The sequence below is a fragment of the Coturnix japonica genome, chromosome 3, assembly GCF_054131305.1.
Source record: "Coturnix japonica strain WE chromosome 3, WE-NBRP24, whole genome shotgun sequence".
In the NCBI taxonomy this organism is placed as follows: domain Eukaryota; kingdom Metazoa; phylum Chordata; class Aves; order Galliformes; family Phasianidae; genus Coturnix; species Coturnix japonica.
In genome coordinates, this window is record NC_140665.1 from 71,716,020 (window position 1) to 71,738,788 (window position 22,769).

The 22,769-nt window shown below is 42.0% G+C and overlaps 1 protein-coding gene across 6 annotated transcripts in view; it reads right to left on the minus strand.

The window, feature by feature from the left end:
* Positions 1–22,456, minus strand: part of ANKRD6 (ankyrin repeat domain 6) — an 89,308-nt gene extending 66,852 nt beyond the window's left edge. For 5 of the 6 annotated variants that reach the window (XR_014944163.1, XM_085541919.1, XM_085541920.1 and 2 more), the window contains exons 1-2: positions 22,375–22,456; positions 22,067–22,181 (exon numbers count right to left, since the gene is read on the minus strand). The gene's annotated coding sequence lies outside the window, so the exon portion shown is untranslated. Of the gene's footprint in view, positions 1–21,968; positions 22,182–22,374 lie in introns of all 6 variants that reach the window. The other variant, XM_032443922.2, reaches the window with a different exon arrangement.
* Positions 22,457–22,769: the final 313 nt, after the last annotated feature.

The window sequence follows — 22,769 nt, forward strand, 5'->3', positions numbered from 1 at the left end:
TGGTGATAAAAGCAGAGCATGACAGCCAGCAAAAGTTGTCCTGTTTTGACTGCAGAAGGCAAAGTCATGGAGCAGATGCAGCCTCTGTAAGGAAGCCTCTCAGCCCACCACCCCTCTTGGGAAGAGGCAATCACTGCTTCCAAGAGGGAAGAGGCAAGGCTGTTATAACTCACAGCTGCAGCTCCTTGGGATCCAGAGTCAGAAGCTGCTACTACACCCTTATGGTGGTGGGAAAAGGGAATCTGAAACTGGAGCCCTCATGAACAAAAGCATCTGAACTTCCTCATAGCACACAACTGCTCAGGTCTGATGCTGCCTTCTAACACAGCAGGCATCCCCAAACTGCTTAGGAAAAGTGGTCAGCAGTGGAGAAGAGCCATGAAAGTTAACTTATTTGGGTTTCAGACCTATTCATTTCTGTTAGGCAGACAGGCTGCACTTCTATACTGTACGGTACTATTCCATATGTACAATGAAAGAGTATTTTTCTTTGTAAGTGAGATGGGCTTTCATATTTCTGATCATGGCTGCTTTTACTGACAAGTGAGATTAAAAAGACAGGCTAAGCTTCTTGTATACAGTAACGCAATTAAGAGAAAAGAGGTCCCTGTAGGTAGCAGGGAGCAGATCACACAACGCCTCAGGCAGTTTGCTCAGCATTAGTCTGTTTGCTTTACATTTAACAAACCATGACCTAGCTAGGAACTCTGACTAACAGTAAATGCTTTTAGCACGTACATGAAACAGAAATAGCTTGGGGAAAAGGTTTGAACCCAAGGTCAATCTAATGGGAGGAAATTCACATATGGGTTTGCATTGATCTAATTAAAGGGTAGCACAGATTAGGGCCAAAAGCTCTGCACAAGCAATGCTTGTGCAAATGTGCCAAGCCGGGCAGCTAGCAGGTGCTATAAAGGGCAGTAAAGGAAAGCCTGCTATGGGGCTTGCAGGAGAGGTTTCCCAGCACACACTGACCCTCCTTCCTGCCCCACCTTCCACACCAGCAGAACAGCAGCAACAAGCACCAACAGAAAAAGTGCTGTGAGGGATAGCATAGCAAAAACAGTAGAGTAATACCCTTCTGATCCAATGGCTAAATATGGAAATTCAGCAGTTTGTTTTCAGCAGAAATCTTTCTGGCATACCTTATGATATCTGTAATGCAGATAAAGGGTACTGCAAGAATCCCCTTAGCATACTAGAATTTACCAGGGCTCTTTTTATCTCTTCACACAAGGCTAATACAATGGTTCCCAAACCTTAATACATATATTGCTTGTGATTTGCATCTAACAGGTGGAAAACCAGACTTTTACTATAGAAACAGCTGCATCCAAATAAACTTGCCATACAATAGGCAAAAAGATGCACAGGTCCACAGGTCAGGCTATAAAATCATTAGTGAAGTACAAAAGAACAAAAAACCCAGCCAAATGTATAAATAAAACACCTCCCCCCCCCATTCCCCCAACACTCTTCCCCCCTGCAGTACACACATGAGTTCAGGCACACAGATGAATGCATCTTTTGCCAACAGGACTGCACTTCATGCTAGTTCTGAGCAAGTCAGGCTTTGTGAAATACTGCACCGAGCTCTTTGGCCCTGGAGAGAGGAAGTCAGAGCCAGGAACATGCATGGAAGTGCAGCGTCAATAGGAAAAGCCCAGTGCTCCAGCAGAAGGTGGTAAAGCCAGGCAGGGCTGCAGCGGTTGCTGCAGTCAAACTTCTAACTCAACATCTAGTAATGACAGAAAAGGTGGGGGAGAGGCTGTCTTCCTGGAGTCTAGCTTGGCAACAAATGGAAATGCTGACTGCTTTTCAAAATAAAGATCAAGAGATGACTATTTACTAGCTTGAGATTTTTGATCAGTGTGATCTAGCCTCATAATTTTGACCAAATAGCTTCAGATCAAATCTTGCAATGCCTTTGTTATTTTGTCCAATTGCTCCTAGAACAACTGACCTCTGACAAGATTTCACAGTTTCACCCACGAAGCTGAAAGGACAATGTAAACCTTTTGACGCAAGCATCCTTAATGCCTCCTTCTGAACAGTTACATTATCATTGCTTCATCACCTTCCTCAGACACTCACTGCTCCAAAGCTCAATCAAGGATGACAAAGAAAGGACAAAGACGTAAGGGTAACTGAAATAATTACTAGACACAAAACAACAGTGGTGTGTTACTATTTGGAGATCAGCAATACACTTGAAAGCTTTTGAACCAAAAATGGTCTCACCTTCAATCAGAACACCACAATGTATGAGGATTTAGACCCCAACAGAGTTGTTCCAATACTGAAAGTGCACATATCTTCCACAGACCTCCAGAGGTCCCTTCCAAACTCAACTGTTCTGTGACACAAATGAGGTTAGAGAATATTAATAAACAGACATATCATTATGAGTAAGTACCATCACTTTAAAAATTAATTTGTTCTATGAATGTTGTAAGAATCCACTTCCAAGACTGATGTTGCATTTAATCTTCTTGACAGAAGAAATGCAAAAGCAATGAGCCTAAGGGCGGTTTCAGATAGGAATACAGTTAGATCCCATGATGAAGGAATCCCTCTTCATTAGGTAAGTATTTGGAATAACCCTTTTTAAAATGCGTGTTCTCTGTGTTAGAGTGTTTCATTGTGTGTTCAAAACCTTTGCTTCCAAAAAATATCATGAGTTTCATGAGCCACGTTTTCAAAAACAGAGAAAATGTGTCTTACTTATTGAGTTTGCCTGCAGAATGATGGATGTGTCTTCCAAAAAGCAGTTATGAAACAACCATTAGATCAATCCTGCTTTATTCGTCCATCCACCAGAAAAGACAACACTGCAATCAGTTTGGGCTCACCTCATATAAAACAGAAGGTGAAAGAGCAGGAAAACCTACACCATCAGATGACCTGACCAGCAAACTAAAAGCACATCCTATAATAAAACCTTAGCTTCCTCCTTCCTAAAGGGGCAAAGGCAACATGATGACTCCATATGACAAGAGATCTGTTGGTATCATTTTTCCTCATGAAAAAAGTTGTCTAAAATAGGATTTTCTGGAGACTCCCTGAGACTTCATATCTATGTGGTTGGCCAAATCCACACACAAAACCCAGCTCCACATCCACCCATATCTGAGCAGCAGAAGTTACTCCTCCCTAGGAAGTTACCAAGGACTGAACTCACACCACCATTTGCATCCAAACCACTGGGAAGGTGTGAGGCTGCATAGACGGTGCCACACAATGAGGCATTCCTAACCTGCCACTCCTTCCTGGAAAAGGACAAAAAGAGAAGCCATTCCTACAACTGCAGATTTCCTGTAAACAGGAAATGACAAGCACCTGATAATGGAGCATTGTCTTAGAATCATAGTGGGTTTTTTTCCAATCTCAATGATTCTAAGATCATCTAGTCCAATTTTCACCATTCTTTCAGAGAAGAATTTTTACCTAATATCCAAACTGAACCTCCGCTGGCACAACTTGAGGCCATCACCTCTCATCCTATTGCTGTTACCTGGGAGAAGTGGCCAACCCCCACCTGGCTACAACCAAAAGTAGTTGTATTAATTCAGGCTGGTTTAGCAATAGAGATCAATATATTAGTTTAAGCACCGATATATTACAGTAGAGAGAGATAAGTTCTCCCCAGGCCCCCTTTTCTCTAAACAACCCCAGTTCCTTCAGCAGCCTGCATAAAACACGATCAAGTCTGGACAATGAGGTCCTGGAGTTCTGCAAAAATAACACCAGGTTAACAGTCCATTCCTTACAAACATACATGCCTTCAGCTTGGGCAGAAAATTCCCCCCCTCCTCACCATTCAGCAGGAAGCTACTGCAGCTGTTCAGATGGACAAAGGGGCAAACTCTGTCATGCATTCCTCTGTCCAACACAGAACTTGGATACAGTGTGGAAAGAAGCAGCCTAATCCTCAAATTAAACATTTTGTTCAGTAATTTTAATACAAATTGTGGGTTAGGATCCTCTGAAAAGCTCTCCCAGAGGTGAGTGACTGCCAAGCAAACACAGCAGCAACCAGCACAGAAAGCTGGCAGCAGCATGTGGAGACATAGCAGCCCCTGAAGCCATGGACAGGCAGATTTGGCAGCACAGCCAAAAGGAGGCTGCAGTGTCTGCTGTAATGGGACTGCACGCTCCTAGCACAAGCAAATATTAGGCAGCTCCTTTATATGGGTCCTTCACTACATCAAGTTCCCCAGCACATTCTTGAAGCGACAGCTTCCATGTCTATGTTTACTAATAAGTAATAATTAATACACAGTCGGCTGTTATTATGCCAGGTGTGGTGGATCATTTTCCTGAGGTGTGCGTTCTGGGACACGGCACAGCTGCCCCAGCCCTGACCACACAGTCCATGTCACGTAGCTAACTATAAACTAGCCAAGGAATAAACTGACTGAGGTTCTGCCTAAATAAAACATAAATGCAATTCAAAAACAGCCAAGTTGTTGCATTAACAAAACAAATCTTAGAACAACAGTGTTGGAAAATAGTTTACTACTGAAAAAAATGCTCCATTTTCTCAAATTTCTTCTACAGGAGTGAGAGTCAACAGGATCTGAATGCCTATTAAAAAAACAATAATAAAAAAGATGATTTTTAAACTGAAGGTTTTCTTTATCATCTTTCAGCTCAGATAAAAATAGATAAACATCAGTTTTTCAATGTAAACTTAAATATCACAAACCAGGTGGCTTTAAAGTGACGTAATTACACCGATGCATCTTCAGATATAATAAAGAGCATGAATTTCCTCTGCGTTTTCACCCACTCCTCTCCCACTCCATAATTCAGGTAGGCTAGAGGCAAGTGTCATAGGACAGCAATTAACGTCTCCTCCTCTCTCTTCCACTTCAAAAGAAGGCAACAAAAGACTCAGTAATGGAGATTCACTCTCTGAATGAAAAAGTCCAGTTTTACAAGATTCATTACAGTCTCTTATTCACCAGCAGCCTTGGCACTCTTATTCCTCTCCCTTGCACAGACATTTCTGGAATGTGTTTCAGGCTACTGAAAAAAAAAAATACAGAAAGAAAACCAATAAATTGATAGTTCAGCAGAAAGCAGCAAAGGCTAAAGAAATGAAGAATCTGAAATCAATCCTGCTCCTGCCTTAAGGAACATAATTTCTGCCAGAGCCATCAGACTGCACTCTTAGAGTGAACAAAAAGGTTTTTTCTACTTTGATGCATGGAGTAATTTGGAGAAGCTACTTAAAGAAGAGAAGGATGTTTGCAGCTTTATACCAAGACTTGTAGATCTGATGAGGCATTTGTGACTTTATAACAAACAGACGCAGAAACAAAGGCCTGCAAATCTATATTTCCGTCTTCTTAGGGAGAATTCTTCTTGCAAAGCTTCCTCCTGGTCTTAATGCATGTTGATTAAATAAGGGTCCTTACAGAATGAGCATACACAGAAATCTGTGTCAAGAGTTTCAGGAGGTTTTACTGTCATTATAATGAGAAGGATATTGCTCCTGCTTGCTCTGATTGAAAGCTCACAAAAATCAATTATGAGATTGAAACGAAGTCTGCAGAGCAACAGCAGGAAATTTCTTAATCAACTATTGGGCCTGGCATGTGAGCAATGCATGTAGCAGAGTGCCAGGCTCCTCGTGAAGAATACCTTCTCTGCACTTTCTGAGGACAGTCTGGCTCAGTTATCAGAGATAAGAGACAAAATCTGGTCAGTGTTCTGCTCCTCAGATTTAAACTGAGGTGAACTGACTATCATTAGTCAGTTGTCTAACCTCCAAATTAAAATCTGGTGAACTGACTGGGGTTGGCCTCTTCTCCCATGTAACTAGCAATAGGACTTAGATGGAATGGCCTCAAGTTGTACTAGGGGAGGTTCAGGCTGGATACTAGGAAATACTTATTCTCTAAGAGAGTTGTCAGGCACTGGAATGGGCTGCCCAGGGAGGTGGTGGAGTCACTGTCCCTGGAGGTGTTCAAGGAACGTTTTGACGTTGTACTGAGGAACATGTTTAGTGGGCAACACTGGCGTTAGATGGACAGTTGTACTGGGTGACCTTAGAGGTACTTTCCAATCTTGGTGATTCTATGATTAGTATTCCACAACAATATGCCCCCAGTCATCTAACCCCTTTGTAGTGGTAATTACTAAAATGTGACATAAATATAAGATAATAAACAACACTTCTTCCACCAGATTTACGTGATGTAAATCAGTGCCCCGGAATAAAAGAAATGAGCATGCAGAAAATGATTCTGATCCAAATTAATCTGTTGGTTTAAAATGTCAACAAGAAAACCAACAAAAATGTTTGTCCTGAAGGAGTTAATCTAACACCAAAGTTGAATAGCAAATCATAGGCCAGGAACCACCAGAATTAGTCAACCACTGTTCCTAAGATGCAAACTTGCTCTTGGGTTCCAGTTCACAGCTTCTGCACAAAAGCACATTCCTACCTCTCCAGAGCTCTGCCCACTTCATTTACCCTGTATGCCACACAAAGCAGGTCTCCCACCGAGCACCACATACATGATTCACGTCTTGAAGATTTGCATCACAGAATTCTTTTCTTAGTTTTGTGTATTTCATTTGCTTCTTAAATAAAAAGCCACAGGGAAAAAAACAACAAACAAACAAAAACCCCACAGAAGTATCTAGCAGCTCTCCATGCCTCCACACTCCCTCCTGCTAATTGCCTGCACCAATGATCTGCAGGATTTGTATCAGGATATTTAAAATCACAGTACACACCTCCTCCACTAGTTGAACTACAGCAATAAGTGCTACTAGAAATAGGCATACAGGACAGTAGAAGCGGACTGGCCAGTAGTGAGTAACGCAGCAAGTTTCTTGCCAAAGTACACAAATATTTGCAGGACATGAGGGGAATGTTGGGAGTCCAGCTTTTGTTTGGAAGAAGGGAGGAGAGAGGAAGGTGTTACTGAGCAGTGAGAAAAGATGTCTGTTGCCTGGTTCAACATACAGGACAACAGGTTTGGTACTTTCTGAAAGGCAACATAGATGCAGATAAGACAGAATCCTCAGCATGGGCTGGAGCAGTTTTCTATATCCATAAACTACAGAAAGATTGCATATGCCTTGTTTCTGGAGCTATAACATAAATCCTGTAACATAAATAAGAAACATCCAATGAGAAAGTCCTGAGTATTAATTTCTTTCAACATTTAGAACAAATGCCTTTATTACTATACCTTTCCACTGCTTGGAATTGTACTGCCTTTAAGCAAAGACAGAGTTTACACTCTAATGCACAAAACAGGCAAGCATTTGACTCCTCACTTTGCATCTGCAAATGTTAAGTAGATCTCACCATGAAGTAGAATGCGAACATTTTAATAGGTTAGAGAATACTGCCTGATTTTTTCCTTCATAAATCAGGCCAGGAATTCTAAGCCTATTCTCACGAATGCCCCTTAGGTTCTCTGAAGACATGTGCTGACATGACAGAAGGATTTTTATAATTGCAGATTTCTGGGAGAGAAAGGAGGGGTTACACTTGAGAAAGCTGTGTGGGACAGAACATATGACAACGTCAGAAGCAGTTTTTTGGTATGAGATCTTTGCTCCATCGAAATGTACTGAGCTGAATATACCAGCATGAAACATTTGCAGACTCAGATGTCACAACCTGTGAGTCCAGGAATAAGTTTTGCTTATGCAAACGAGCATTGCTTTCTGAAGACAGCCCCAGTGCATGGGTGAACAATCTTGCTGACAGAAGCCTAAAGATCTACCCGCAAAAGGCTTCAGGCTGCACTGACCTGCCTCACAAACACTCATTCTTGCAACACTTTCAAATTAGAATCAGCAAAGCTGGAATTGTTTGCCAAGGTCTCAGCCCTTCCCAACTCTTTGACACTCAAATACTTCAGATACCAAGCATTAATTAACATCCTAAAACCCTCAAAAACACACAGTATGCTAGTGACTTCTTGAGGCAAATCTCCTCCCACTCCTTCCAACCCCAACCTTTCACAGAATCACAGAATGACCCGGGTTGGAAGGGACCTCAAGGATCATGTAGTTCCAACCCCCCTGCCTGGCAGGGCCACCAAACATACACCATTACTAGATCAGGTTGCCCAGGGCCCCGTCCAACCTGCTCTTGAACACCTCCAAGGACGGGGCATCCACAACCTCCCTGGGCAGCCTGTTCCAGGGCCTAACCACTCTCCTCCTTTCACTATTCCGCCAGTCAACACATCTGTATTCCCATTATCTGCATTTTCTTCAGACCGTACATTGCCAAAATTGAGATATGATCTCGCCTAATGGCACACAGTTCATCCCAAAACTTGCAATAATTTTTCAACAATGAGAAAACAGCTGAAACACCTTTCTTAAGCAATACAGAGCCCTAAGATAGGGATACATTAATTCGTTTTAAGATACTGACTACTCAAGCACTTAAATGTATATCTCCAATATAAAACACTGAGAGGAAACTGAGTATCCCGGTCAGGAAGCTATAGGTGGCCCTGCCTGAGGCCACTGGGCAAGATGACCTGCAGAGGTCCCTTCCAATATAAGCAACTCTGTGATGCATCTAAAATACATCCATCAACTTACTCAATACAGATCTGTGATTGTTAGTCAACTAAATAAAAGTGAATAAACCAGGTAGCTATGCAAGAAATCAAAAAGCACCAGATAAACAAGAACCAGTCCAAATTGTCCCACACAAGTAACAACTTCACTCTCGCTTGTTTCTGATTTAACTATTGAAGGAGAAACAGTACAAAAAGAGATGTAAACATGCAGTTACTTTCTGTTAGTCATTTTATTTGGTTGAGTGAAAAGACAGTCAGCCTTTCAATGACTGATTAGCTAACTAATACACAAGCTGGTCCATACACATTTATTGGCATGTTTCCATGAGGTCGTCTTGTTGGGTCAGAATGTGTCTTAGAGAAGAGAAAGACATGAACACTGACAGTATCTTCAAGCATCTCTCCCACACACACCTGCACATACCCCATTTGACTCAATGTAAGGCAATCTCATTGTAGCAAACAATTAAACCAGTAATTTTAGTAGGTATTAAGTTCATTTTCCTTATAAACTGTGTTTAATTCAAGGATGCTCAAATCCATCACACAATTTTTTGTCAGTATAGACAAACACAGTGAGTTTAGAACAGGAAAACTAGCCTCACACTCCATGATTCTGCTCTACTCATATATTCATCCTGTCATTGAGGTTTTCAGTGCATCAGCCTCATCAACTTCTGAGTGAGTGCCATGATCAAATACAACAGGTTTACATGTGACTTTGTAATTCCTGAAGGTTTCATTATTGAAACAAGAAGATAACACAGGTAATGCAAAGAAGCAGGAGACCGAAACGGGATTTATCACTTCAACTGCCAAGGCAGAATACTAGCAGGGAAATTATCCTATGCTCAGAAATAAACTTCCCAGCTACTATCTGAAACATCAGTTCACTCAACATTTTTATTTTATTTATTTATTTAAAGTCAGTGGATAACTTGCCTTGGTGAAGAAAAACACCTGTCAGGAGAGCTGTCATGGAACAGGAAAAACATACCTTTCAGAAAGTCTGTCAAAACACATGGCTGAGACTTGCAAATTACAGAGAGAGAATAACTGTCTGTTCTTTATGTCCTGGATCAGTCTGAAGTTTTTATGAAGCCTTTCTCACTGAATGCTTCAAACAACAGAAAAGAACAGCTTATCTTTACCCTCAGGTAGTTACAGAACATCACTGGAAGGCAGATGTCTGAAGTAATTAAAAACCAGGATAGGATCAACAAGGTTGACAAGTCTGAGTACTTAACTGGGGACCTGATTCCCTAGAGAAACAAGATTTCAGGGCTTGACCTGCTCACCATTACCAACAAACCATCAGGGACAGGAAGAGTGAGATACCACACAGATACTGACAAAGTCTTCCAGAAGGAAAACCACCATAAAGTAATCTCCATACTGGTCATGACAAACAATACTTTACAAATACTGACACCCCCCCCAATTCGAGCCCATGAACTGAATGAGCCCTTGGTGGACTGTGGACACGCCATCTCTTTTCTCTTTAATATTTGCAAAATCCTCAGAAATTCTTCAGAAGGCTGCTTCCCACCCTACACAGGAGTCCAGTGGTAGGAATCACAGTCTGGTATCAAGAGTTCAACTTATGAACTCTGCCCCAGGGCTCTTTTCTTCCAGCCCTTTAACTGGCCTAGACATCCTCATTTGTTCTGGTAGAGTAAGGCCATGCAGAGTAACACTGATACTTTCCACTCAGCATCTGATTCATTAGGAATGCCTCAGTTCCAAGTTCAAAATAAACATCATGCATGTTTCTGTTCTGCTTATCTTGCAGATTAGGATCTCCATTAATTAATTCATTTTAAACAGCTGTCAGTTGACACAAGGCACTTTAATGCAAAGTAACTGCAATTGATATAACTTCCCTCAATGCAGGCTGCAGATGAATTAAACAGAACTCACCTTAAATACCACATTGCTCTGCTATGCATCTCTCAACACTCTTGCCAGTTGGACAAGTATACAAACAACAGAAGAAAGCAGGTTTCTCAACAGTTTGGATCTTGCATCAGGTGACTATAATGATCACCACACAAGGGTGTACTTTAGGTGATGTTACAAAAGACCAAGGAAAACACCAAAGGTTTAGTGTGTATTCCCGCTACACTTACTCCTACCAAAGGCCATTTGTCAGACACATGCCATCTGCTGCACTGAAATGTGATATCCAATCTGGTAAAACAGAAATCTCCTGTGGCAGCAGGCTTGTAGCACACAGAAGTACCAGCACTAACAGACAAGCCATTTCAGGTGATTAATGAGACTCTATGCTACAGAGATGGCTTCTTTTAGAAGCTCCCCCTCCTAGCAGGACACAATCACAGCTCCTGCTGAAGACTCTGCCCTACACAAGTGACAGATTCATAATGCAAGTAGAAAGTAGAAATATCTGTGTCAAATGCAGTGAGTTGACAGTGCCATGTGTACACAAGCGTCCTCACTTCCCTGTGCTTCCCCACTTTTCCCAGCACACACACAGTCCCCTGGGGACCCAAAGAACTAGAAGCTCCCCTTGCCCGGGGAAGTCATTTCAGGAAGCAGAGGTTGGGTTTAAAAGAGACTCACTCTCCTAGTGCTGATGGAGGTTTCCCACAGCTCAGAAGAAAGTAAAATCTGGAAAAGCTTCCACTCACGGCTACTGCACCTTCATCATGTCAGGGCACCTTCCAGCCTCTCTTCAGTCAGCCACCGGTAGGAGCTGTGGAGGTGGAGAAAAGCACTGCACACATTTCAATCTCCTTATGTTTCCAATTGTCCACGACCAAAACCAGATGCATTAGGCTTATTTCAAGAACTGAAAAGGATCACGTAGTTCAGTGTACCTGCTTTATAGTTAATAAATATTTTGAAATTTCAGCATATCTGAGTCCCCTTTGTACTATTTACAGGGATCTAGTTTACTCAAGCTTGCATTACCATGTGGTGAATATCCACATTGCCTGCCCACAAAAAGGCTGCTCAGATCATGAAGGGAAATGGAAAGTAAAAACTTAAAGAATAATGGAGTAACAGAGAAAGGAAGATCCGTGTTATAGAGACTTCATGTGTCTGAAACACGTTCCCAGAACAAAGCAGAACTCTCCTTCCAGCCTTCTGCTTCCCTGCCATCATGAAGCTCAGTACCCACATCTTTCATGTTCCACAAGAGACACTTTCCAAACATATCCCAGTTCCATTCTTAGTACATATAGAGGACCTCTAAGGCTGAAAAGCAGAAAAAAAAAATCCTAAGTGAAAGCAAAAAGCAAACAACGGCCACCACCAGATGGCCAATTAAGAAGAGCAAAGCATATAAAAGAGGGTACAGGAAAAAATACAGCATCTTCTTTACCTTAAAACCACAACCATGGCCGAACAGGGCAAAAACACACTGTGGCACTTCAGTGCAGGCAGGAGCAAATCACATTCCTGAGATGTTCTTCATCACGTTAACAACTCATGTTATAGTAACATGATATAGAGAGTTTACAAGTATTTTTCTACTGAACATTTTCCACCAAGAAAGTGTATCAGCTTCTTTTGTAACACATGTTATTGTGGTCAGGCTATCTGCACCTTAAAACACTCAGCCTATTGTTTCAACAGCAGTGCAGACCTGCACGCTGAATTATATAAATTACCCAATATCGTATCATCTTGGCTACAGATTTCATTTCATGGGATATGAGACTCCAGTGAGGCAGGGAAACCCAATCCATGGTTTCTATGTTTTTGTTGATGGTGGTAGTTTTTTATTTTGTTTTCTGTGTGTATTACTATTATTATTTTCTATTTTAAGTGTAAGCCCACACTTGAAGTGTAGCTTACACCTTCCTTCTGGGAAGATGTTTTCCACACAGAGCCAAATACTCTGAATATTATTCACATGGACATAATCACTGGATTAAGCAAGATTTGATTAATCAGTTTTCCGTCTGATACAGCAAAACTACAAAATACAGCACTAAATTAATTTTTAAAAGCCCCTGATAACATGCATACATCTTTAAACTATCTAATCATATAAAGTCTAGTTGAAAGTTTCATTTTCTGGTCTCTTTCTGAGGGTTAATCAGTAGACTAAAATTATGCTATACACAAATTGCTGATAATGACCCATCTATAGGCAATACCATTACTCACATATAAAACAATGCATATTTATTAAGAATAATTATTTTAGTGTCATTTTATTCTTAATTTTAAATTATGCAAGGCCTGAAAGTTTCATTTACAGAGCATAAGAGGCATGGTGGGTTTTCTTTTTTAATGCTATGTGGTGACAACTACTAATTTTCACATTGCAAACACTTTTGTACCACCCTGTTTTTCTTGAATGACTATGTACATTTGGAGACCTAGCAAGTTTAAGATACACAGACCAGAGAAACTGCTCTGTTGGCAAAGAGGAGTGAATATGCATGTATACTGCTTTCAAATATAAAGCATGGGAACTACTAAACTAAGGGACTGTTCATTTGTTTTTTAAGTATAAAGCACAGCTATGCTATAGTTACCTGCCTGCTCTATTTATTGAAAACAATCAGACTGAGACACTACCTTTACGGTTTCAAAACCCTAGTATTTTTGAGAAAATAACAGTAAATAGCTCCACAGGATGATATGAGAATCCATTATCTTAATATAAAACATTGCAGCACAATGCAGCTGGGGCTCTTCAGCCTAGAGAAGAGAAGGATCCAGGGAGACCTTATAGCAGCACTCCAGTTCATAAAGGAGAAGTGAAGAGGGACTTTTCATAAGGTGACAGGGCAAGGGGAAATGGTTTTAAACTAGAATAGGGCAAATTTATATGAGATACTAGGAAGAAGCTCTTTACTGTGAGAGTGGTGAGATACTGGAAAAGGTTGCCCAGTGAGGTTGTGGATGTCCCCTCCCTGGAAGCATTCAAGGCCAGGCTGGATGGAGCTTTGAGCAACTTCATCTAGTGGGAGGTGTCCCTGCCGACAGCAGGGGTTTGGAACTACATGATCTTAAAGATCCCTTCCAACCCAAACCATTCTATGAATGTAACTGTATGATTTCTATTAATCTACATTGCTAACTCGCCATCTTAGCGTATAAAAAAAGTGAATTCAGAGTTTTTTTCCACCAAAGTAAAGAAGTATTTTATGAGCACTACAGAGGCATGAAAGATGCAAAGATTTCCATTTCAGAGACACTATAAGTTCCCAGAATAAACGGGTTTTACCTTGCAACCTTACAATTCATTCAACAATTGGCTTCAGCTTAGTCAAGAGAAGAGGTTCTTCATTTCAAATCATGAGATGGAGAGAAAAAATGAACATTCAGAATGTTGTGGGTTCCTTTTGGTTTTGATATTAGTGTGCCTGGTTCTACAGACACACCACTGCCTGTTTTCTTTATTTGTCTGGGAGCCGCCATAACGAGCTCATCCCAAGTAATTACACTCAGACACTCGTTGGATGTGCAAAACCACATAGGGTAGGTAAGTAAATTCATAGTAATACTGTATTTCAAAAACAATTATTAAAAGCTAGAAATACAGGCATCCAAATTCTAGATGCTACATTTTGAATAAAATATGCTTATAGTTCCATGCCAAGTACTCCATATTTGAGGATTAAAAACAAAAAGAAGAAAAACTTGACATAATTCAAATAACTGAAGCTGCAGCATCCTCATTTGTATGTCTGCAGTTGCTAGACATTAAAGGATAGTTTATCTAAAAGAGCAATGGAGTGCAGAAGCCAAAATCTGATTTCAGACTTCTCAAGCACATGTGTTAGTGGACACATAACAAGGAACTGGGAGAAGCTAGAAAAAAAGGCTGGGTTTTTTTTTGTTGTTGTTGTTTTTTGTTTGAAGTTACTCCTGTAAGTGCAAAATGAATGTGGGAATTCTGTTTAAAAAATAGTTTCTTTTCAGTTAAAGAAAGTCTCTCAAAGACCGTGCAACTGAGATTGTAAATACACACTCAGTGCCGATTTACTGACGTTGCACACTATATGATACATGTATTCACACTGATTTTTTGCCATCCACTCTTCTTTATGCTATGTCCCCATCTTACTTTCAAACAAACAAAGTGCAAAATCCTCATTGAGGAAATGACTGAATATCTTCTGAGCAAGCAGAGGAGGCCTGCATATGAAAATAGTCAACCTGATCTGAAAAGTAAGGAGAAACAAGGACTAGAGATGATTCACTCTAAAGAATTTACATTTGAGATCTGTCAAACAATCTCACCTAGGGAACCTGGGATGGAATTTAATTTTGACTAAAATTTAATCTCAAAATAGCATACTCAAGTGAAGTAAGCTGGGATGTGTTTGCAACGTAGACTAGTTACAATTGAATGCTGATTGGTTGGACAGAAGAAAAATGTCCAAAGCTAATGGTTTAAAATGGTTTCAAACTGGAAGAAGAGAGATTTAGATCAAAGATAAGAAAAGAAAGGTGGTTTTGTTTGTTTTTTTCTATGAAGGTAGTAAGTTTGCTCAGAGAGGTGGTGGATGCTCCACCTGTTGACATCCAATGTCAGGCTGAACTGGACTCTAAACAATCTGATCTAGCGGTGGGTGTCCCTGCTCACTGCAGGGGAGTTGGCCCAGACAACCCTTAAAGGTCCCCTCCAACTCAAACTACTCCATGATAATTCACATATGCAGCAAGTTTGCATCACTGATGTAAAGCTGTCCTCAAGTCATGGTAAACTGCATCTGGCCTCCAAATACTTACAGTAAGAACAGCCTCAATGGACATGCTACAATCCAGTGTCAAGCAGTTCTCCTGCTGTACTTAGAGAAATTCACCTCCTTTCTGCTTTCACCTGCACCTCACTCAGCAAGGTAAGAGCAAGAACCAGGCACTGAAGGCTGGAAGTTCCACTGCAGCTTGTGAAGATGAGCAGTTGGAACAACAGCCACTTTACTATTTATTTAATTCCGTTTTGGAAATCCATCCTCTCAAAGGCTTCAGATCAAAGGCTGCTTTAAGAAATTAAAATCCAGTACTATAAAATCTAAGCAGCTATGGGATAACAGGAAAAATCCTCATCTGCATAAAGAAACAACTAAAAGACACAAAATAAATGGAACAAAGAAAAAGTAGTCCATCATCATAATGGAGGGATATTAGTCATGCAGCCCCACAGCCATCTGCACTATGAATACATTGAGTTCAATATACTCCCTAATGAATCCCAGCGGGGTGACAGAGAAGGATTACAACAGTTAAGTGACAAATTTTACTGGTAATACTAAACTATTGATGATAAAAGCAAGTGCTGATTGCTAAGAGATACAGAAGGACTTAATGACAACCAATAACTAGCCAGCAAAAATGGAGGTGAAATTCAATACAATTTAAATATACACTTATATTCATGGCAGGAAGAAACACCTCGACTTCATATGCATAATGATGGGCTCTGAATGATTTGAAAATGAGATTTCAGTTTTTTAGTAGCTCACTCTACAAAAGCACAGTCAACAGAGCAACACGGCAATTATTGCAGCAGAGAATGAAATCAAAACCATCTTTATTCAACAGTGTAAAATATTGCACTGCATCCTGAAAGTTGTAAACAACTCGCACTCCCTTTTCTGAAAGAAGAGTAAGCAAAACTAGAAGAGTTATAAGGAAGTATAACAGAGACAATAAAAGGCCAGATATAATTTCAATTTGAGGAATAATTAAGCAGAGGAAAATCAGCTTGGAGAATACGTGAAGGCATCAGGTGAAATAAGCTGTTGTCAGACTCAAAACTGAGCCACTTCTCACCTTTTTCCTCTTAAAGAACTTCTTCTCCTAATCTATTTCCAGCTGACACTCCCTCCTCACTGACACATGGTCCTCAAATGAGGAAAAGGAATTAAGGAGAAGACACATCATCCTTCCCTGCAATAAAATGCACCCACATAACACAGGTCACTGAGGTGTCCAGCTAAAACTCTGAGGCAGTTTTATTGGACCTGCAGGCAGTTGACACGCTGAGCCACTGGCTTCTGGACTAGAAGAACCAAAAGGTATCTCTGGAGATGGACAGTCCTGTCCTAACAGCAAATGAGAGAGGCTGCACTCTCCCCACCTTCAGGCTGACTGAAATAATCTGATTTCTGAGAATGGCTACATTCTCTAGAAAATTCTACAGAGAAACAGCCAGCATTGCACAGTCTATTCTTCAAAGTTAAGACAAAAGCACTGTATTCTACTTCAGTTTTTGGAGGCTGTTCTACTAAGAATCAAACAGGGCTGTCCTGCCTCACCCCAGCCCAGCCCTGCCTTGCCAAGCCTGATCATCACTCACTGCACACACAGGCAGCCCCATTTGCTATCAAGGCATCAAAAAGTGAAGTGGATTTCAACCTCAGCCAGTGCCTGCTAGGTGGGGATTTCTTACAGCTGGGCCTCTCCAAGCTGATTAAGTGTAATCTTACAGTGAACAAAAGGATCCGACTTAGCAGCTGATTACTCACTAATAAAATACTGTACTTTGAATTCACAGCTCAGCTTAACCCGTACTAAAATCTCCTATTTGCATCAATAGACTTGAACTGTAGTTGAACTGATGCAGGGCACTCAAGCACTGAGCTGCTGTTCCTGGAAGAAACTTGCCTGCCTTGGGAAGAAATCAGCATGCATTACAGCTGGGGCACAACCTCCTATGTTGAAGCATGAATTTACCTGTTCCAAGGGCTGTGACATGATCCTCCACAACCCCTTTCCAGAAGAATTCCTGACACAACTCTGACAAGGCCAGAAGCTAGAATTCAGTATGTCTAAGACTATCCAAACCCGTGAAAGAAGTGGATATTGCAGGTAGTGTAACACCAGGATAGGAGAAAAGGAGCCTTTTAATGACTTCTTGCCAAAGCTTTTTCCACGCCATCAGTTTTTGGGGTGAGACACTCTTACATTTGCCTGTAGGGCACCAGATGACAGCACATAACAATGATAGGACGCTAATGGTCTAAATATAGTTTATTATTATGTTTCCTAACTACCTGTGGAAAAGAGAAAAAAAGAACACAAAAGGCTAGTTGGCAGCAGCTGCTATGATGTCTGCCTTCCACTCAGTCACCAGGTAGACTTCAATGGAAAAATGTGCCACTGAGACAGCACTTCAGTGGTACCGCTGCCAACAGAAAATCTGTCCAAACTTGAGCTTTCAAACATGCAAATTGTAGACCTTGGGACTAGACAAAGGTTGGATTGGCATCACAGTATTAATGAAAATGGAAGAATGTAAAGGTTTAAAACCCATACTAATTAAGAAGGAAAAAAAACAAAAAGAGGCAGCACAGGAAAAGCACGCAACCAGATTATATGCAGAAGCTGTGAAAAACTATGACCAAAAACATCCTTGCAAGGATTCAGAAGTTGTTATAAAGCCCAAAAAAGACAAAGGGATAAGAAAGCACTGCTCTTTCAACATCTGGATTTAAACCAGAACAATAATGTCAATGAAAGGCTGCAGATGGATAATCCCACAGCTGCTAACTGCCCCAAATCCTTCCAGAAGGCAGACACAGTCTAATAACAACAGTGGTCAGAAAGAAAATGACAGAAAATTACTCACGTGAAGGACTCTGAGCAGGCTACAATTTATACAGGCATAGTACACACAGAGACAGCAAACTCTTAATGAAACATACCTGAAATTATTCACTGTGATCATTGTTAAAAATTCATAGATCCTGCGATGACATGTGAATACCACACATGGTTGCTTGTTTTTATAAAAAACAAACACAAAGCTGGCACTATCTGAACACTATCAAAGCTGGCCTGTCTTAGACAATACAAGGGATTTTGACTCAGAAGCAATCAGCACAATAGGATGGTAGCAGTTAAGATGTCTCATTGCAGATGTCAATTAAATTAAAAGAAAATACCCTCGGCTTAAAGTAATCAGCATCTCAAACTGGGAAAGAAAATGATCCTGCTGCAATGTGCACACAGTGATCATAGAATTACCCAGGTTGGAAAAGACCTTGAAGATCATCGAGTCCAACCACAGCCTAACCAGTACCCTAATTCTAAAATCCCTCTGCTAAATCATATCCCTGAGCACCACATCCAAACGGCTCTTAAGCACAACCAGGGATGGCGATTCAACCACCTCCCTGGGGAGCCTATTCCAGTACCTAACTACCCTTTCTGTGAAGAAGTTCTTCCTAATATCCAACCTAAACTTGCCCTGGCACAACTTGAGGCCATTTCCCCTCATCCTGTCACTTATCACTAGTGAGAAGAGACTTGCCCCACTCTCACCATAAGCACCTTTCAGGTACTGGAAGAGGGTGATAAGGTCTCCCCTCAGCCTCCTTTTCCCCAGACTAAACAGCCCCAGTTTCCTTAGCCTCTCCTCGTAGCGCTGATTCTCCAAGCCCTTCACAAGCCTCGTTGCCCTTCTCTGGACCTGCTTCAGTACCTCCACGTCTTTCCTGTGCTGAGGTGCCCCAAACTGAACACAGTACTCAAGGTGAGGCCTCACCAATGCTGAGTACAGGGGCAGGATGACTTCCCTAGTCCTGCTCACCACAATATTCCTGACACAAGCCAGGATGCCATTGGCCCTCTTGGCCACCTGGGCACATTGTTGGCTCATATTCAGCCAACTGACTATCAGTACACTAAGGTCCCTTTCCATCAGGCAGCTTTCCAGACACACCTCCCCAAGCCTGTAGTATTGCCTGGGGTTGTGACCAAAATACAGGACCCGACACTTGGCCCTACTGAAACTCATGCCGTTAATCCTGGCCCATCAATCAAGTCTATCCAGGTCCCTCTGTAGTGCCCTTCTCCCCTCAGGCACATCAACACTCCCTCTCAACTTAGTGTCATCTGCGAACTTACTGATGATTACTACCTACTACCTGTCAAGCACAGCTTTGTTTACAACATGTAAAAAATAAAGCTGGAACTGTAATTCACGTCTACTTTAAGTTACACTAATTAGCACTGCATAATACTTAGAATTTTAATTTTTGTGAGAAGTAATTTTGCATTTGAAACAGGAATTTTTAAGAAATTCTTTCATTACTGTAAGGCCTTTAGTAATAGGCCCACATATAATTATTTGTTTGAATTAGAATAGTCAGAAATTAAAGTCTTTTTTCTGATTGAAGTGTTAGGATGAAAAGAGCCTTTGGTTCGATTTCAACAAAACATCTAGACTAAATTTTCAGCATGACACTAAAATCACAGTTGCTTTAAAAATATTTATTTACCATTAAACTCGTGGCCAAAATTATTTTTTCCAAAGTGTGCACCTTTGGAAAATAACCCATAACTGCAATCATAACATTCTATAATGAGCAGATGAGGGCTTTTTACTACCAGTAATTTCTGCATCTGCCAGTCCTTAGAAACATTATTCCACTGAGCTCCAAAGTAATAAAAACAAAAACGTCAATAATCCCTTTAATCTACTACCACTAATATCTAAGTTGTTCTGGAGTAAACTGAGAGACTCCTAAAGAATTAAATACTAAGAGCAGCTGCAGCTGCCAGAGATACCGAACTTTTATCACTGCTTTACCTCATGTAAATTACCCATCCAGATGATAATCTGAGTTTTGCTTAGAAGGTTTTCTACCAAACATGCAGCTCAGTAGAAGAATAATTTCTAAGGAAAATAATAGCAACAAGGAGCTAAAATTACTTATTTCCCACCCACCCCCTCTTTTCTTTTTTGCCTGAAGCAATTACAATTCATTAATGTCTCATACAAATATCTTCCTAGGCCTATCTTGCATGTGAAATACGGCACCTCATTTGTAGTTTTAAGTACTTCCTCTGCTGACACGTTACACCAATGCATCACTGAGAACAGATACAACTGTGAGTTCTCTGCGAGTTTATCATAAGTCCTATCTGCTGAGGAAAAAGAATTGCAAGTCTGGAGCTAATGATAGTAAGTAAACAAATCACTGCTGTCAGGTGGTGTAAACAATTTAAGAACCTAGAAGGTTTTGCAAATATTCTTTGTTATGTCATCTGTCCAAACATATAAATATTGTTGGTCCTATTACACAGATTTAGAGAGCAAGGGGCAGGATGGATTCTTCTTACATGACAAGATGACTCACTGGCAAAGTCAAGCAAAGGTGAAGGTAAAGATAAATGGAGAAATACAACTCGGTGCTTAATCACTGTTCCCATACCTTACAAGTACAAGTAATTAAGATATCATTTATCTTCAATGCAAGAGAATTATAAGATTGACAGCGTGAACTCCAGAACATGCCATCTCGGACAGGGCACAATCCTAAGCCAGGTGCTGCAGGTTCGCTACATCCGCATACACTAAACCAGCACTCCCACCACTTCTGTTCCCCAAAAATAGCTCTACAAAAAGCTTGCAAAAAAGATCCTGTATGATTATGAGACCCATTACTTTACTTCTACCAGTCCTTTACTGATTGTTTTATTCCTAGTGCTCAGAGCCAGACCCCATCATGAGATTGAAAGCACAGTGCAAATGAATATCAGGAAGCAGAGGAAAGGAAAAAACCATTCCCAGCTGAGTACTGTCACTAAGTCACTTTTGAATTTGATTGAAGTTTCTTTTCATACAAACTACTGGGAGAGAATTACAGAATTCCCATCCACTCCTGCCAGGGTCAATGGGCTTCACTGGCAGAAGCAGGCATGCAGCACCTAGTATCGATGTGGGCTACGCTGACCTCCATCTCCCACTGAAATCTAAAGGCAGGTGTTTAAAACATGATGCAGCTGGCCCATAGTGTATCTGCTACATTCAGTGGATGTAACGGGTATTTTCTACTCAGAAATTATTACTAAGTTCCAAGTTACTATCACCACGTCATGTCATTTTGCCTGCATTGTAACTGATGATTGGAAATACAATCACACATCTCCAGCAACAGTATGTTACCCGAGTAACCAGGGAATGAAAATTACAAAACATTTTGGCAGGCTCGAGCTCCAACTAAGTTGTTATAAAACTTCCTGCACACCTGGACGTATCACACCAAAAGCAAACAACTCAGGTAAATAACAGTCTCCAGAATAAGCCATGCACTCTACCTACCCTAATAAGGGATACCTAGACAATGACACAAAACTGTTCAGCCTTGGATATTTTTACATGTTTGAACAGTGGAGGATCTTCCCAGTGGGTTCCTGCTTTAACATCAGGAGGACATTTTAAGTCCATTCAACAACTCCTGGGAGGAGGCAGGAGAGGGGTGGGGGGAAATCCAGCCCTCCGCCTGCCTCTGGGGCATCTCGGATACCTCTCATTGCTCTCCTTAAGCATGAAAGGTATTCAGCAGTCAACAAGGCTGCCTTTGGGTCACGCACACGCTAGAAACCCCAAACACAAACCCTAATAACTGTAAAAAGCAGAGCGTAGAGAGCTGTCTACGTTCCTGCCATAGCACGCACCGTACGGCAGGGCTCGATGCACGCACGCTACACTTTATCGAGGTTTGCGATAGCGGGACCCGCAGCCGGCCCCTACTCACAGAGCAGCCCCTACTCACAGAGCAGCCCCGCACTCGCAGCGCTCCCGTGGAGATCTCCGGCGAAGTTTTCAGGTGATGTCAACAACAGGAAGGACGACTTCGAGCCAGGTTTCCATTTCTCATCAGCCGCTGCCTTAGAAGTCGGGAGGAGAGCGCGTTTACACCAAACCCGACGCGGGCTCCAGCACCCCGCCCCTTCCCCCGAGCCGGGCTTCTCCCTCTGCAGCCAGGGGCCGCGGTACGAAACGCTTTCACCAAGCAGACACAGCCCCCCTCATCCCGCGGGGCCCACGCCCCTATACGCGCACTTCCCACGGCCCCCTCACCTCCACACCGCCGGGCTGCAGCCCCCGCCGCGCTCCGTGCCCAGGACGAGCCCCACCGCCTCCGCCACCAGCCCGCCCGCTCGCCCCGGAGGTGGTGCCGCCGAGCCGTGCCCGCTGCCACGGCGACACCCAGCGGCAGCCACCCGCCGGCCCGGCCCGGCCCGGCCGAGGGCAGGAGGGACGGCCCCCGGTGTCCGACTCCCCCCAGTGCCCTCGCGCTGTTCCAGTCAGAGACGGGGAAGGCGGCCAGTCACTTGGCAGCCCCACCTGGTGCGGGCTGGGCAGGTAGTAGAGAGAAGCGTGAGGCCGGGAAAGGGCAGCCTGGTACGGAACCAGAGCCTGGACGCAGGCTCTTCTGTAAGGTAGCCGTGGAGGTGGAGGAGCAGAAGTCCTGC